The following is an 18,771-nucleotide window of genomic DNA, read 5'->3' as shown; positions in this document are numbered from 1 at the left end:
TTTTCTCACAGTTTGCTTACTTTCTTTATTGATATACTTGGATTCCTTTTCTTTATTTTTTTGCAAATTTATTACGAGTTTTTGATTTGTGATTACCGTTAGTTTTATGTATAACATCTTGTGCATATAACAGTTTTATTAAATAGATGATTGCTTAGGTTGAACCCATTCTGAAAGCACTAAATTTTTACTCCTTTCCCCCCAACATTTTAGGTATATAATGTAATATTTTACATCCTTTTATTTTGTGACTCCCTCAACTGATTTTTATAGATATACTTAATTGTACTGCTTTTGTGCTTCCTACTTTTCTTACTCCTGCTTATGGTCTTTCCTTTCCACTCAAATAATACCCTTTAACATTTCTTGTAGGGCTGGTTGAGTGGTCATGAACTCCTTTAGCTTTTGTTTGTCTGGTAAAGTCTATCTCTTCTTGTATTCTGAATGATAGCCTTGCTGGATAGATTATTCTTGGTTGCAGGTTTTTCCCTTTCAGCACTTTGAATACATCATGCCATTCCTTTCTGGCCTGCAAAGTTACTGCTGAAAAATCAGCTGATAGACTTATGGGGTTTCTCTTGTATGTTACTGCTTTCTTTTCTCTTGTTGGTTCTAAACAGTCTCTCTTTGTTACTTTAGAGTGGTGCTGGCCCCTGTCAGCTGCTTGCACAATGCCATGCTTGTGGCACCATTTTGGATGGACTCTTATTGAGGGAAAATTGCAGAGGTGGGTCACTCTGTTAGCAAGCTAGGTGGAGTGTTTGTCCTGTGCTGGTTGTCACAAGTGTCCCTGTATCTAGACTGGGGTCAGAGGAGGGAAATGGTACCTGTGAACTCTTTTGTTCTTGGAGAAGTCTCCTATAGATCCCTGCCGCTCCAGCATAATCTCTGAAACTACAAAATAAATCTCCTTCCTGTACACCCTAGGCATTTTTCAAACTGCTGCTTCTATGCTGTATTGCAGTGGGGCTGTTTGTTGTGCTGTCTTTTTAAGGGCAGGGACTCCATTTCCTATTGCCCTCTGGCTCTCCCAGAGCCTGGCCAGCTGATTTTTCAAGTCCCAGGTGTTAAGCCCCACTGATTCTAAAACTTGGTGATGTTAAGCATCACTGGTTTTCAAAGTCAAATGTAGAATTTGTTTCCCAGTGTGGGTCTCCTGTGCTTAGGGTGCCCATTGGGGTCTGCTCCTCTCTTCTGTGCTTGTGGTGACCTTCTCTCCCATGAACAATCTCCTAGGTCAACTTGGTTGCCACCTGCACCTTTGACCTTCCTACCATTTTTATGTTTAGCTGTGGAGAATCTTTCTGCCAATCTTCAGGTCATTTTCTAGGTTATTTGCACTTATGTGGATGTTATCTAGGTGTATCTGTGGGACAAATTGAGTTTAGGATCCTCCTACTCTGCTGTCTTCCCCAAAAGCCTAAGGATACTATTTTAAATATCAATATAGGAATTGACTTAACTAAGATTTCCAAGGCCATTTGGGGGAAAAATACAAAATTTTTTAATGCATTAATTTTAAAATATGTACAGGAAGAACATAATTTCTGAGTGTCAAAACCATATTTAAAAGTAAAGAAATATGAGATACTATAAATACATAACATTTAAAATATTTTAGGGCAGTCACAGGATAACTAATAGAAGGGAAACTGAATATAGAATCTAGAAACAGATCAGTGCATAAATGTGGTAGGATGTCATTACCAATCAATGGAGAAAGAATGTGTTGCTTAGTAAGTGATGTTAGGAGGCTTGGCTCAGTATGTGAAGGAAAACAGAGTTGGATTTAAAACTCACACCAAAACTAAGTAAATAAATTTAAAGTGAATTAAAGATCTAAATTTTAAAGTAAAATTTATAAAATAAACAGAATAAATATATAAATGTTTTTGTGACCTTGCAAAATAGTTGATTTCTTAACACTGATAAAATGCAAACATTACGTGAAAAGTATTGATGCGTATGATTACATTAAAACTAATAATTTGTGGTTAGTGAAAGACTGCAAGGAAAAAGTTGACAAGTGAGAAACATGGAAGATGTTTGCAATAACATTGCTGATAAGGGATTATAATATCTAGGAAACAGAAGGAATGCCTGCAGTTAAGAAAAAAAAAGTCAGAAACCCAATAGAATGGGGAGCGTGGGTGGCTCAGTTGGTCAAGCATCTGCCTTAGGCTCAGGTCATGATCCCAGGGCCCTGGGATTGAGCCCCACATCAGGCTCCCTGATCAGTGGGAGCCTGCTTCTCCCTCACCAACCCCCACCCCATGTCAAATAAATAAATAAAATCTTAAAAAAAAGAAACCCAATAGAAAATAAGCCACTATTCATAAGCTACTCACAAAAGAGAAAAATTAAATATCAAAAAAATATATAAATAGGAGCTCAACATTAGGGAAATGCAACTCTAAATAATAGGTACCACTCAGAACCTATAATTATAAAAAAAGTCAGGCTCTGCTTGAAGAAGCAGAACTATTGTAACTTTTCAGCAAACTTTCAGTATCTAGTGAAATTAAATACTTAAATACTCTACAACCCAACAATGCCATCCTTGGATGTATGCACTAAAGAACTGCTCACACGGGTCTTCAAGTAAACATCATTAAGGATATTTATTGCAATTTATTTTACAACCTAAATGACTGTAAATGGGAATTAAGACTAAGAATTCATCATTAGGGGGATGAATATGTAAATTCTGGTATATATATATCATATGGTGGAAGAATGCAATACTCAAACACTAGACTTATGTATAACAAACATAGATTTTTTAAATGTAAAGGTAAATGATAACAGCATAAAATATAAGGTCTTGTATAGGCAGCTAATGGTAGGCCACCTTATACAAGGAGTATAATAAACTCAATTCTGGACCCCTGAAATCTCAAAATACCAACTCCTGATATTTTTAATTTCTCCTGCCCATATTTTCAAATGCCTTTCCAGGTTCTCATAACAGATTCTAAGAGACCATGCAACTATCTTCAAACCAATAACTGCTAATATTGGTAAAATTGAAAGAAATCGTATGTTTATAATGAGAAATTTTCCACTTTCAAAAGTTAAAACAAAAGCAGAAGAAAATGGTATGCTTTGTTGTTTTCATTTTTGTTCAATAATCAAAATAGCACATTCATTAAATTTTATTAACAAGGACCATTACAGAAGGACTTATTGACATAAATTCCAAAAAAAAAAAAAAAGAAAAAAAAGGAAAGAAAGAAAGAAACTTACTCTAAATGTCCTTATAACTCTTAGTAGTTTCCTACTTGAAATTTATACTAGGTAACATTACTTGCATACCAAATGTAGACAGATATTACAAGAAATGAAAATAAGAGACCAGTACCTTCAATACCTTCCATGAACAAAGAAGAAAAAATCCTTGGGCAAAAGTTAGTAAATTGAATTCCCGAGTTTTAAAAGATAAATACAAGATCACGTGGGATTTATCTCAAGAATGTAAGGTTGGTTCATTGTTGAAAAACAATGAATTTAGTGAGGAAAGCTATACGATCATTATGTTTGATGCAGAAAAAGAATTTGACAAAATTCAACATCTATTTTTTTTAAGATTTTATTTATTTATTTGACAGAGAGAGACAGTGAGAGAGGGAACACAAGCAGGGGGTAGTGGGAGAGGGAGAAGCAGGCTTCCCATGGAGCAGGGAGTCAGATGCGGGGCTCCATCCCAGGACCCTGGGATCAGGACCTGAGCCAAAGGCAGATGCTTAATGACTGAGCCACCCAGGTGCCCCCAAATTCAACATCTATTAATGATTTAAAAGAAAAAGACAGCTCTCAGCAAACTAGAAATAATATAAAGTGCATCTACCATCCTCCCCCGCGCCCCCCAAAAAAACCAAAAGCAGTGCTTACAGCTAATAACATACTTTCATACACACTGTCTTGGTAACACCAGCTCTACCCTGTATGAAATATTGCAGGATAGCCACTCCAAACTTTTAAAATACGCTCTGTAATCTGAGCTGTCTTCCTGGGCATTTCATGTTATTTTTCCAGATACAAATTACTGACTCATTATGGCTCACTTTATCAAAGTTGCATGGTTTTAGAGTGGTATGTCCTATCCCTATTTTTCCCATTAGTCCTGTTATTTTTGTGCAGATTTGTAGAACTTGAGGTTTTTCACCAATGCAGACACCATTAGATATACCTCTATTTACATAGTTCTGCACTGTCCAAAAGGATAGCCACTAATTATATGTAGCTCTTAAACTTTTGAAATGTGACTAGTCCAAACTGAGTTTCCGTATAAGGACAATAAACCAGATTTCAAATATATATAAGATGAAAAAATACATAAAATATCTAAACATTTTTTTGTATTGATTACACTTTGAAATGACGACGTTTTTAATATATGGGGCTAAATACAACCATCATTAAATTTAGTATCTGTTTTCTTTTTTTTCTTGATATGGCTACTGGAAAATATAAACTTGTAAGCATAGCTATTTATTGGACAGCATTGATATAGATTATCACTCTAAGTAGCAATCAGTATTTTCTTTCCTGAATTTTTGAAATCTAATTCTAATTCTAATAAACATTTAAAAAATTCTAAATTCAAGAATTTCGGTTCAAGAATCTCTTTCCTGCATTTTTGAAATCTGATTCTAATTCTAAAAAGCATTTTAAAAAACCTGGTACAAATTTTTTTTTTTTTTTGCAAAATATTACCCGAAGTGAAGCTATTTATAGAGCTTCTGATTACAGGCTGCTGTCCCCAAACCCTCTGGGGATATGATACCATACAGGCCCACATTCTCTTATACGATACTCTGGGGACAGATCACTTTCCAAAAGTCGGAAATTTTTAAATGCTATGTATACAACACAGTTTATTATATAAACACCACTATCTGCAGAAGCACTCTAAAATCATCTGAATTGCTGAGCACAATGTATGAATATTCACTCCAAGTGCAATAATCAAAGACTATTAATGGTATCTTGGTTTATATAGTAATAAATAATGGTGTAAATATAATCTGTAAATGATTTTGTGTTGATTTTTTTTCTAATGAAAACAAACTTCAAGCGTATATGCAATTTCAAGATAAGCTGAATTGTTGAGTCTATATATGCAATAAATTATGATTAAATTTGAGAATCTTGGAAAATTGTGTATACTACTTTCATTATCATTTTGTTGGAATTGGACCCCTGAGAACTTGGCTAAGAGATTCTTCAGAAATGAACTATGATTTAGCCATTCTTTTTAACAGCTCTGTTGAAATATTCACATGCTGTACAATTTACTCATTTAAAATGTCCAATTCAGTGTGGTTTGGGGTATATTCACAGAAATATACAACCATCGCCATAGTCAATTTTTGAACATTTTCATCATGTCAGAAAGAAACTGAATACTTTGGCTATCACCCCTATCTCCCCATCTCACCTAAACCCTAAGCAACCACGAATCTATCTTCTGCCTCTGTAGATTTTCTTATTCTGGACTTTCAAGGGAATGCAGTAATGTAGTATGTGGTCTTTTGGGACAGACTTTCACTGCACAACGTTTTTAAGGAACATAGTCTTATAAAGCTTTTTTCAATGTTATCTGAGCTATTAACATGGGGTTCTACCCAAGCAGATTTTCTTTAATTGATTCAACTGCACTGACCTCATGTTTTATTCAAGGCCAGCAATTAACTGATTACAGTTTCACCATATCATCCAGAGAATTTTTTTTTCCCACCGTCAGCATCATCCTCACAATTATCCACCTGCTTCACTACGTTTTAAACTATTTCAGTAATATTCCCATCTCATAATTTTCCCTTGAAGGAATGTACAACAGGCACGTCATTGTTAATGTTCAGCATTTCTTCAATGTGAGCCTTTTTCTAGCTTAATTGCACTTCCACTGATGCATATTTGGTGAACTAATAAGGTTTAATATAGTCTTTTCATTAGTATCAGGAAACCTTTTAAAGTCTTCAACTGCATGCTTGTTTTGAAGCCTCAGCAATATCCTCACTTTGTGCCCTCTAGATATTGGCAGATGCCTCCTTTTCTATTTCTGTTACTTACAGGGGCATCTCAGCTATTTCAAACTGTTCATGGTGTAATTACAAAACTATAAAATAAAACACACAATGAAACATCAGTGAATTGCAGCATCACTTATGGCTAGGAGGAAGCTAAGACACAACCCATGCTTCATGGAAGGTCAGATTCTGCTTCCAAAAAGGCTTTGGCTCCAAGCTGACCAAAAATTTCATTTTTAGAGCTTTTTGAGTAATTATGAATAAGAGAATGTGGACCTGAATATTATGTACACTAAATAATCTTTCTAAGGATACAAATAATTCTGGATTCCAAAAATGCATCTGTCCCCAAGAGATTAAAGTAATCTAGTGGTTTGGTGTTCTATTCTATAAATATCAGTTAGGTTAAGTTGTTTGATAGGTTGTACCTGTCTTCCATATCTTTACTGGCTGTTCTATCCATTACCAAAAAACAGTATTAAAAATCTTCAAATATATTTGTGTATTTTTTTGTTATTAGGTGTATATACATTTAGAATTCTAATATCCTTCTGATTGATTTTTTAAATTGAGATTTCATTGCATTTAAGATTGTGTAAATGTAGTATACAACATGTTGATTTGATACATCTGTGTATTACAATATGACTACCACTGTTACTTTAGCTAACGTATCTATCATGTCACATAATTATCTTTTTTTGTGTGTATATGGTAAGAACATTTAAGATCTAGTCTCAGCAATTTTGAAGTATATAATACAGTATTGTTGCCTATGGTTACTCTACTGTGGTGTTTTTATCATTATGAAATGCCCCTCTTTATTTCTGGTAAGACTCCTTGTTTCACACCTACCGTGTCTGATATTAACATAGCTTACACAAGCTTTATTATGTTTGGTGTTTGCCTGGTATATCTTCTGCATGGTATATCATGAACCTGTTTGTGTCTTAATGTATGAAGTATCCTTTGCAAACAGCATAGAGTTGTATCTTTTCTAATTTTTATTTTTGTTTATTAATGTTTTCATTCAAAAAAATCTTTGTCAGTATAAGTAACATACAGTGTTATATTAGTTTCAGGTGTACAATGTAGTGATTCAGTGCTCATCATGATAAATGTACTTTAAATCCCCTTCACCTACTTCAACCACCCCCCCCCCCCCCACTTCCCCTCTGGTAACTGTCAGTTCTCTGTAGTTAAGAATCTGTTTCTTGGTTTGTCTTCTTTTTTCTTTGTTCATTTGTTTTGTTTCTTAAATTGCCCATATGAATGAAATCATATGGTATTTGTCCTTCTCTGACTGGCTTATTTCACTTAGCATTATGCTCTTTAGATCCATCCATTTGTTGCAAACGTCAAGATTTCATTCTTTTGAAATGAATAATATTTCATTGTGTCCAGTCTACCAGTCTCTGCCTTTGGATAGATTTTTTCCTTCCATTTACCTTCTTGCTACTTGTTTTCTACCTGTGCCTTTTGTTTTTGTTTCTTTGTTTCTCCTTTCCTGTTTTCTTATGGAATGATTTAATATTTTCCTATTCTAGCTCCTGAATTAATGTTTAAAATCTTATTTTATTACTTTTAAGTAAATTTCTCTAGGGATTGCAGTATTCTTATTTAACATAATATATCCTACTTCAAATTAATATTACACTATTTCATGTATAATATACTGCACTTAAAAATATAATTCTACTTAAACCTGTTCCCATCCTTTGTGCTATTGTTATCATTTATTTTTCTTCTACTTAGGTTATAAACCTCATAAACATTGCTATAATATTTCCTTTAAGCAATCAATTGCCTTTGGGGATTTTAAGAAAAGAAAGATGACCTTTTATATTTACTCATCTATTTACCATTTCCAGGGCTTTTTCTGACTTCCTATAAATCTGAGTTTCCATCTGGTATCATTTTCCTTCAGCCTAAATAACTTCCTTTACTGGCAACACAATTTCCCAGTTTGTTTATCTGGAAATGTTTTTAATTCACCTTCATTTTTTCAAGATATTTTTGTGCCATATAGAATTTTAAATTGGCAGGTGTTTTCTTTTTCATCAAGCATTTTAAAGGTGTCATGCCATTATTATGTTGACACCAACTTTTTCTGATAAGAAGTCAGTTGCCATTCTTTTATTCTTGTTTCTCTCTACAATGTGTTTTTCCTGTAGCTGCTTTAAACATTTTCTTTACCTCTGGATTTCAGCAATTTGATTGATGGGCCTACTTAACGGTTTTCTTTGTGTTTTTCCCTTCTGCAGTTGGCTAATCTTTCTGCTATTGTAGGTTCCTATCTGTAAACAAATTTGGAAAAATTTTAACCATATCTTTCAGATAGTCTTTTCTGTCTCATTCTTTCTCCTTTCCTGGACTCTGATTACATATATGTTAGATTGCTTGACATGTCCTCTCAGGTTATTGAGGCTCTTTATAATTTTTTGCAAACTTTTTCCTCTCAGTGCTTCAGTATGTGAAATGGATTTACGTGTCTTCAAGACTATTGGTCTTTTTTTATTGTGTCCAATGTGCGATAAAAATTATCTAATAAAATTTTATTTTGTGTTGTATTTTTCAGTTCTGTTTCCACTTAGTCCTTTTTTATAATTTCCAAAGATCCTGAAATTATTCATCTTATCGCCCATTATATTCATTTTGAATCTTTATCCATTTTGAATCATTTTAGAATCTTTAAATATTTATCATAGTTATATTTGGTGACTATAAATTTGGGGGTAACTATCAGATCCAGTGGTGCAGGGGGTATAGTTGATTGATGGCCCTCCCTACTATATACTGAAAATCATTACCTTGTTCACACTGAAGGCACAGGTCCTATGGGACAGTCCATATAATAACAGCTAAAAAGGAGAAAAAAGAGCAAACTTGATTTATAGATGGATTCCTTGGCACATGGTTGCAAGGCTAAAACAGACAGAGGTTTCATTATAACCACATTTAAGAGCTTCTGTGCAAGAGAACAAGGAGGAAAAATCTTTTAATGAGCAGAACTGCAAGTGTGTACCTAGTCATCCACTTTGGTTGAAGAGGTGGCCCAATACGAGAATATATATATATACAGTTTCCTGGTTAGGGCATTTAAAGGAAAATGACTAGAATATTGGAGGTGAGAAGATATAGAGTATATAGGTTCATTTGGATGGACATATGGGGTGGTCAGTCATGAAAAGAGAAGATTTTTGTATCCTATGTGAATACCTACCAGAAAGCACCCATCAGTGAAGAAATATTGATCAGTGATATATAGATCAGTTGATGTAAGCCAGCCTTCATCATTGGTCCAAACCAGCATGATGGACATATGAATGCAGTGTCATGGTGATAGACAAAGAAACTGTTATGAACCCAATGCCATGGGCTCTCATTAGGGCCTTCTTGCCACTTCTGCCTATGAATGTTCATGTTAGCAACAGAGAGCAATATGGCACCCCACATATGACACAATTCCTCAAGGATACCACTTGGCCACTGGTGGCAACTCAAATGCACAAGCTCCTTTTATTCTAGAAGGACCAGCAGTTCATACTCAAAGGGATGGATTACCTATTTTAGGTATGATTTCAGGTATGAATTTTTTTTCCCCATCTACAGAACTTCAGTCTATGAAGGGACTTATCAATCTTCACACAGCATAACACGTGACCCAGGGAACCCACTTCAAAGTGAAAGAGATACAAGAATGGATACAGGACCGTGAGATCCACTGATTATAATACATATAGCACCACCCAGAGACATTGGTCCTCATAGAATGCTGGAACAGTTTCTAAAGGTACAACTATAACGCCAGCTGAATGACAACAATATGAAAAGACAAGGTGTACTTCAGAATGTATTGAATCAGAGACCTTGCTATGACACTGTGTCCCTAATAAAATAATACATGATTTCAGATACAACTAAGAGAAGAAAACAAGAGTAGTCTTTCTTACCAGTACTCTCAGTGCTTCACTGGGAAATCTGTGCTTCCTATCCTGATTGTTCTGGGCTCCGTAGCATTAGGGGTTTTTTTTCCAAAGAAATTATACTCTTGCCAAAGGACATAGTTAACGATCCTATTGAACAACAAGTCAGGCTGCCAATGGGGCACCTGTTGTATCCAGGCAACAGCAGGTAAGAAGTTACCATAACGCCAGAGGTCACTGACTCTGATTGGCAGGACGAGATGGGCTGCTTTTATATGAGGACAGAAAAGAATAAGTGTGCAACACAGGTGGTTAATTTGTGTTGCTTTTATATGAGGACAGAAAAGAATAAGTGTGCAACACACGTGGTTAATTTGTGTTTTTGTCAATCCTTTTCCCAAATGACACTGTCAGTCAATACATACAGCTATCTCAGATTGAGAAAAAAAAAGTGATTTTCAGTGATTCAAACGCTTTAGGATTGAAGGTATGGATCACATGATCAGTTAAGCCAACTAGACTTGCCAAGGCGATAGCTGACCATGAAAGGAATTTCAAATTTGAGTGTAAAAGGCAAAGGATGAATATTAGTTACAAGAATAAATCAACTGCAATGACATAAACTGTAGTTTGGGGGTGCCTGGGTGGCTCAGTCATTAAGTGTCTGCCTTCGGCTCAGGTAATGATCCCAGGGCCCTGGGATCGAGCCCCACATCGGGATCCCTGCTCCTTGGGAAGCCTGCTTCTCCCTCTCCCACTCCCCCTGCTTGTGTTCCCTCTCTCACTGTGTCTCTCTCTGTCAAATAAATAAAATCTTTTAAAAAAAAAAAAAAATGTAGTTTGTCCTGCTAACTAATTTTCTCCTCGAGAGAGGTGGTATGTTAGAACCACAAAGGAGCTGCTCTTCAAACCTATGTGGAGAATTAAATCTCTGTGTGGAAGAGTGGACTGTGGCAGCCATGAGAACATGCTACCCAGATCTCTGACTGTGAAGAGTGTGATAGATTTCCTACAAGTGACTCCCAGCCAAAGACTAAGCATGACAAGGTGTGCTAAGGGAGACCTTTCCTGGCATGTGCAAGGCTCTTCTAATGGGCAAATATGGCTGGAGGACAGTCTTCCTTAGAACTTCGCTTCAGTCTAAAATACCAACATCCAATCTTTCGTTCTCTCTCTCCCTCACTCAGAATCAGACCTGCATTAATCTAGTGGCTCTCCCAGGCTTTCTCAATTCTCTCCCATTTTTTTTCTCCTAGGCCCTTCGTTTAATAAATTCCTTGCTCGTCTAAGTTCATCTTGGTGTTTGCTTGATAGAGGACCCAGACAAACATATTATTTCATAGTACTTGTACACTTGTTCTAATATCTGGGTTATCTGTGGATTTTTTAACTGATTCTTCCCTTAACTATAGGTCATATTTTCTGCTTATTCACATATCTAGTAATTACTTCATTATATACTTATGCATTAGTCATAGGTTGTAAACACTCTGGATTCTTATATTTTCCTCTGAAAAATGTTCAATTTTGTTCAGTAGGCTGTTCAATACCTGATGGACTGCCTTGAACATACAAATGTGTAGTTTTATGTTCGCTAGGCAAGTCAATTTTTGTTTTGCTCTTAGTCTTAAGGTGAATCCTTTAGTCCTGAGAAATCGTTTCAAAGTGTGTCCCTTCTGGAATATCAGTGGAAAACTTGAGGTGCTTATAGGGTTTCTCTAATTCGGCAAGACTTGAATTCAATACTCTTGTCACCCTTGTGGTGGGGACTAACTAAATTTCCTCCTCATCTCCGTCAGTCTCATAGCTGTTGCTTTCTGCTGGGCTCCTTGGAATCTTGTTTGCACAAACAAAACAGTTCTGGAGTTAGCAAAGAATTTGAAGAGATTTATATGCAGAATTTGTGGCTCCTCTTATAAGGTTCTTTTTTGTTCTAGGATTGTACCCCTCGGTTTTTAGTCATTCTAGCATCCCTGAACTCCATACTCTGTGCAGTCAGGTCAATAAAAGCATGGCTTTCTGCTTAAGCTTTATCAACTATTGCTGGAGACAGTACGTGGGTGAAAATCTCCCCCATGGTGTTTCCTTTGTTGCCAAGGTTGGATTCTCTCTATTTTCTGGCTGATTTTTGATTGATCTCCAGGGCTTTCAGTTGTACTTCATATTATTTTCAGAGTTGAATATTGCTATTTGTTAGAGAGTTAATTCAATAACAGAAACTCCACAATTACTAGCAGCCCGAACTCCTAGTCAGGTTGTTACCTAGGGCAGCTCAAACCTAGGGCAATGCTTTTTTTTTTTTTTGTTTAATCACTATCTTATAGAACAAAGTTGTTCAATATACAGTAGGTGCTCAATAAATATTTGTTGAATTAATAAATATGACTGGATATTCAAGGATCATTAAACAATTCTTTTAGAAACTGAAAACGTGAAAGAAAATCAACACAATGACAAGAAAAGAACCAGGGGAAACAGTACAGGTTGCCAAAAGATAAAGAGAGATATTGTATCTATAAAACAAGAAAAGCTATACATGGAACCAGTAGATAACAAGATAATAAGAAAGAATTCTTGGAAATTTAAAATAGGTAAAAGATACTTCATCCTTACTGCTGGAAAATAAACTAAAGGAGATCTTCTAAAAATGGAATAAAAGGAAGATGTTAAAAATAGACAGCAAAGATGACATTTAAATGATCAATTTAGAATGCTCAACAGCTTACTAAGCAGTAGGATAAAGGACAATATAAGGGAAAATAAATAAAGGAAATAAAGAAGGAATGAACAAAAATAAAAGTGAAAGAATAATACCCAGAATGAAATGACATAAAACTTTATATTTAGTAAGCTGCTGCCTAGAACAATAAATGGGGGGAAAATAGACATAATCCAAGACATAATCCAAGTGTAATTTAGAATGCAAGGATTAAGGCATTCTTAAATCTGCAAGAGAGAGAAAAATAAGTTACATACATGAGATCAATAGTTCAAACAGCAACCAAATTGAAAGCTATAATACAATAATGGATTATTTCAAAATTCTGAGTGAAATTATTTTAAATTTTTATTTATTTAAATTCCAGTTAACATACAGTGTTATATTAGTTTCAGGTGCACAATTTAGTGATCCAACATTTACAACACCTAGTGCACATCACCACGACAAGGGCACCCCTTAATCCCCATCACCTATTTAAACCATCCCCCAACTCACCTCCCCTCTGGTAACCATCAGTTTGTTCTCTGTAAAATGAGAAGAAGAGTCTGTTTCTTGGTTTGCCTCTCTTTTATTTTCCCCATGCTCATTTGTTTTGTTTCTTAAATTCCACATATAAGTGAAATTATATGGTATTTGTCTTTCCCTGACTGACTTATTTCACTTAGCATAATGCTCTCTAGCTCTGTCCACATCATTGCAAATGGGAAGAATTTTCATTCTTTGTTATGGCTGAATAATATTCCATTGTATATATACATCACATCTTCTTTATCCATTCATCAGTAAATGGACATTTGGGCTATTTCCATAATTTGGCTATTGTAGATAATGCTGCTATAAACATTGGGGTGCAGGTATCCCTTTGAATTAGTAGTATTTATTTACTTATTTGAGAGAGAGAACACGTGAATGGGGGAAGGGGCAAAGGGAGAGGAAGAGAAAGAATCTTTAAGTAGGCTCCATGCTCAGCACAGGGCTCTATCTCACAACCCTGAGATCATGACCTGAGCCTAAATCAAGAGTCAGACACTTAACCAACTAAGCCACCCAGGCGCCCCTGAATAGGTACTTTTGTATTCTTTGGATAAATACCTAGTAGTGCAATTGCTGGATCATAGGGTAGTTCTATTTTTAACTTTTTGAGGAACCTCCATACTGTTATTCACAGTGGCTGGACCAGTTTGAATTCACACCAACAGTATAAGAATGTTGTCCTTTTTTTCTCACATCTTTGCCAACACCTGTTGATTCTTGTGTTGTTAAGTTTAGACATTCTGACAGGTGTGAAGTGATATCTCATTGTAGTTTTGATTTGTATTTCCCTGATGATCAGTGATGTTGAATATTTTTGTATGTGTCTGTTAGCCATCTGTATGTCTTCTTTGGAAAAATGTCTATTCATGTCTTCTGCCCATTTCTTAACTGGATTATTTGGTTTTGGGTGTTGAGTTTTAAAGTGTTTTTTTTATATATTTTGGATACTAACCCTTTATTAGATATGTCATTTGCAAATATCTTTTCCCATTCTGTAGGCTGCCTTTTACTTTTGTTGATTGTTTCAGTGTGAAGAAGCTTTTTATTTTGATGAAGTTCCAATAGTTTATTTTTGCTTTTATTTGCCTTGCCTCAGGAGACGTATCTGGTAAGAAGTTGCTATAACCAATGTCAAAGAAGTTCCTGCCTCTCTTCTCCAGAATTTTGATGGTTTCCTGTCTCACATTTAGGTCTTTCATTCATTTTGAATTTATTTTTGTTTATGGTGTAAGAAAGTGGTCCAGTTTCATTCTTTCATATGTAGCTCTCCAGTTTTCCCAACACCATTTCTTTAACAGACTGTCTTTTTACCGTTCGATATTCTTTCCTGCTTTGTCAAACATTGATTGACCATATAGTTGTGGGTTCACTTATGGGTTTTCTATTCTTTTCCATTGATCTATGTGTCTATTTTTGTGCCAGTACCATACTGTGTTGATCACCACAGATTTGTAATATATCTTGAAGTCCGGAATTGTAATGCTTCTAGCTTTGCTTTTCTTTTTCAATATTGCTTTGGCTAGTTGGGGTTTTTGTGGTTCCATACAAATTTTAGGATTGTTTGTTCTAACTCCGAAAAATGCTGGTGGTATTTTCATAGGGATTGCATTAAGTGTGTAGATTGCTTTGGGTAGTATGGGCATTTTAACAATATTTGTTCTTCTAGTCCACAAGCATGGAATGTTTTTCCATTTCTTTGTATCATCTTCAATTTCTTTCACCAATGTTTTATAACTTTCAGAGTACAGCTCCTTTCTCTCTTTGGTTAGGTTTATTCCTAGTTATCTTATGGGTTTTGGTGCAATTGTAAATGGGATCAATTCCTTGATTTCTCTTTCTGCTGTTTCATTATTGGTGTATATAGAAACGCAATAGATTTTTGTATGTTGATTTTATATCCTGGGACTTTACTGAATTCATGTGTCAGTTCTAGCAATTTTTTTGGTGTAGTCTTTTGGGTTTTCTGTATATAGTATCATGTCATCTGCAAATAGTGAAAGTTTTCCTTCTTCCTTACTGATTTGGATGCCTTTTATCTCTTTTTGTCATCTGATTGTTGAGGCTAGGACTTCTACTATGTTAAATAACAGTGGTGAGAGTGGACATCCTTGTCTTTTACTGACTATAGCGGAAAATCTCTCAGTTTTTCCCCATTAAGGATGATATTAATGGAGGGTTTTTCATATATGGCCTTCATGATGTTGAGGTATGTTCCCTCTAACCCTAGTTTTTTGAGGGTTTTTAACATGAATGGATGTTGTACTTTGTCAAATGCTTTTTCTGCATCTATTGAGAGGATCATAGGGTTCTTATTCTTTCTTTTATTAATGTGGTGTAACACGTTGGTTGATTTGCAAATATTGAACTACCCTTACAGCCCAGGAATAAATCCTACTTGATTGTGGTGAATGAATGATTCTTTTAATGTATGGTTGGATTCAGCTTGTTAGTATTTTATTGAGAATTTTTGCACCCATGTTCATCAGGGATATATGCCTCTAGTTATCATTTTTAGTGGAGTCTTTGTCTGGTTTTGGTGTCAGGGTAATGCTGGTCTCATAGAATGAGTTTGGAAGTTTTCCTTCTTTTTCTTTTCTTTTTCTTTCTTTCTTTTTTTTTTTTTGAAATAGTTTGAGAAGAATAGGTACTAATTCTTCTTTAAATGTTTATAAGATTTGCCTATGAAGACATCCAGCCCTGGACTTTTGTTTGTTGAGAGATTTTTTTTTTTTTTTTACTGATTCAATTTCTTTGTTGTTTATTGGTCTGTTCAAGTTTTCTCTCTCTTCCTCTTTCAGCTTTGGTAGTTTATATGTTTCTAGGACTTTATCCATTTCTTTCAGGTTGTCCAATTTGTTGGCATATTATTTTTCACAATATTCCTTTATAATTGTTTGTATTTCTGTGCTGTTGGTTGTTATCTCTCCTCTCTCATTTGTGATTTTATTTATTTGGGTCCTTTCTCTTTTTGATAAGTCTGGCTAGGGGTTTATAATTTTTTTTTTTTTTTTCAAAAAACCAGCTCCTGGTTTCATTGATATGTTCTATTACTTTTTTAGTTTCTATATCATTTATTTCTGCTCTTATCTCTATTATTTCCTTCCTTCTGCTGGCTTTAGGCTTCATTTGTTCTTTTTCTAGCTCCTTTAGGTGTAATGTTAGGTTGTTTATTTGAAATTTTTCTTGTTTCTTAAGGTAGGCCTGTATTGTTATATACTTCCCTCTTAGGACCATTTTTGCTGCCTCCCAAAGGTTTTGGATCATTGTATTTTTGTTTCTATGTATTTTTTTTTTTTTAATTTCTTCTTTGATTTCCTGGTTCACTCATTCATTCTTTAGTAGCATGTTGTTTAACCTCCATGTATTTATGGTCTTTCCAAATTTTTTCTTGTGGTTGACCTCAACTTTCATAGCACTGTGGTCAGAAAATATGCATGGTATGATCTCAATCTTTTTGTACTTGTTGAGCCCTGATTTGTGACCTACTGTGTTATCAACTCTGGAAAATGTCCCATGTGCACTTGAAAAGAATGTGTATTCTGCTGTTCTTGGATAGGATGTTCTGAATATATCTGTTAAGTCTATCTGGTCCAGTGTGTCATTTAAAGCCATTGTTTTCTTGTTGATTTTCTGTTTAGGTGATCTATCCATTGATGTAAGTGGGGTGTTAAAGTCCCCTATTATTATTGTATTATTATAATGAATTCCTTTAGGTTTGTTAGTAATTGTTTTATATATTTGGGTGCTCCCATGTTGGGGGCATAAATACTTACAATTGTTAGATCTTCTTGTTGGATTGTCATCTTTACTATGATATAGTGTCTTCCCTCATCTCTTGTTACGGTGTTTGTTTTAAAGTTTAATTTGATGTAAGTATTGCTACTCTGGCTTTCTTTTGACATCCAGTTGCATGATAAAGTTTCTCCACCCCCTCACTTTCAAACTGCAGGTGTCTTTAGGTCTGAAATAAGTCAGCATATAGATGGGTCTTATTGTTGTTGTTGTTGTTATTATTTTTACCCATTCTGACACCTTATGTCTTTTGGTTGGAGCATTTAGTCCATTTACATTCAGAATAATTATTGATAGATAAGTATTTATTACCATTTTATTACTTGTTTTGTCATTGTTTCTGGATATTTTCTCTGTTCCTTTCTAGTCTTTGTTGCTTTTGGTCTTTCCTTCCCACTCAAAGAGTCCCTTTTAATATTTCTTGCCCTAGCTGGTTTATTGATCACAAACTCCTTTAATTTTTGTTTGAATATCTTTCTCTCTCCTTCTATTGTGAATGATAGCCTTCCTGGATAGAGTATTCTTGGCTGCAGATTCTTCCTATTCAGTATTTTGAATATATCATGCCACTCTCTTCTGGCTTACCAATTTTCTGATGAGAAATCTGTAGCTAGCATTATGGGTATTCCCTTGTAAGTTAGGGACCTCTTTTGTCTTTCTGCTTTTAAGATTTTTTTCTTTTTCACTATATTTTGCAAATTTAATTTAATATATCTTCATGTTGGCCTGCCTTTTCTTCTTCTGTGATTTCTATAATATGAATGGTATTATGTTTGATGGAGTCACTGAATTCCCTGAGTTTATTCTTGTGTTCCATAATTCTTCTTTCTCTCTTTTGCTCAGCTTCATTATTTTCTATTATTTTGTCTTCTATATCACTAATTCCTTCCTCTACTTCTTCCAGGTTGCTGTTCACTGCATCAAGCCTATTTCTAATCTCAGTTACTGCTTTCCTCATTTCTGACTGATTCTTCTTTAATTATTTTATCTCTGTGCTAAGGGTCTCCCTGAAGTCTTCCATTCCTTTCTCAAGCCCAGTGAGTATTCTTATGATTGTTGCTTTAAATTCTCCATCAGGCATGTTACTTATATCTGTTTCATTTAGGTATGTGGCCATGACCTTATTTTGTTTCATTTGGGATATGTTCCCCCATCTTGGCATTTTGTCTATGTTTCTGCCTTCTCCTGTGTGTTAGAAAAACCCATTATGTTTCCTGCTCTTGAGAGTAATGGCTTTATGTAGAAGTAATACAATGTCCAAGGACGGGCACTTCAGGAAGTGTCTCTGGTGTGTGTGCTGTGTGCACTCTGCTGCTGTGTTTTGACTGCTCTCTCCCTCAGGTTAGTCCTCTGCAGAGTTTCTCCTTGCCTGCAGTTGCAGTGTTTGGTCCTTTGCCAGAATGTGGTGGGTTTTATAACTAGGTGTGCTCTGTTCAGTGTGTGTGAAATGAGACCTGATACTCCTTCCAGTAGAACTGAAGCCCCGAAGAACTCTCTGGTTGGGAGATGTGGTGTGGGCAGGGGTTTCCGCTGGTCTTCTGGAGAAGGGGCCCACAGCACTGGGACTGAGACAAGCTTGACTGAGAAGGGCAGTCCCATCAGAGCACTGGGGTGTGTGACCTGGTGTAAGCAAGTCAGGCAGCCAGTGTAGGTGCTGAGCTGCTTCCCACAGGTGGCTCTGTGTTTATGCTGAGGGACTTGGGAGGGAAATGGCGCCAGCCATCTCCTTTGTTCCCAGAGAATGTCTCTGTGAATGCTGCCTCTC

The sequence above is a fragment of the Phoca vitulina genome, unplaced genomic scaffold (assembly GCF_004348235.1).
Source record: "Phoca vitulina isolate PV1807 unplaced genomic scaffold, GSC_HSeal_1.0 scaffold8, whole genome shotgun sequence".
Classification (NCBI taxonomy): domain Eukaryota; kingdom Metazoa; phylum Chordata; class Mammalia; order Carnivora; family Phocidae; genus Phoca; species Phoca vitulina.
Note: the sequence above shows the minus strand (reverse complement) of the source record.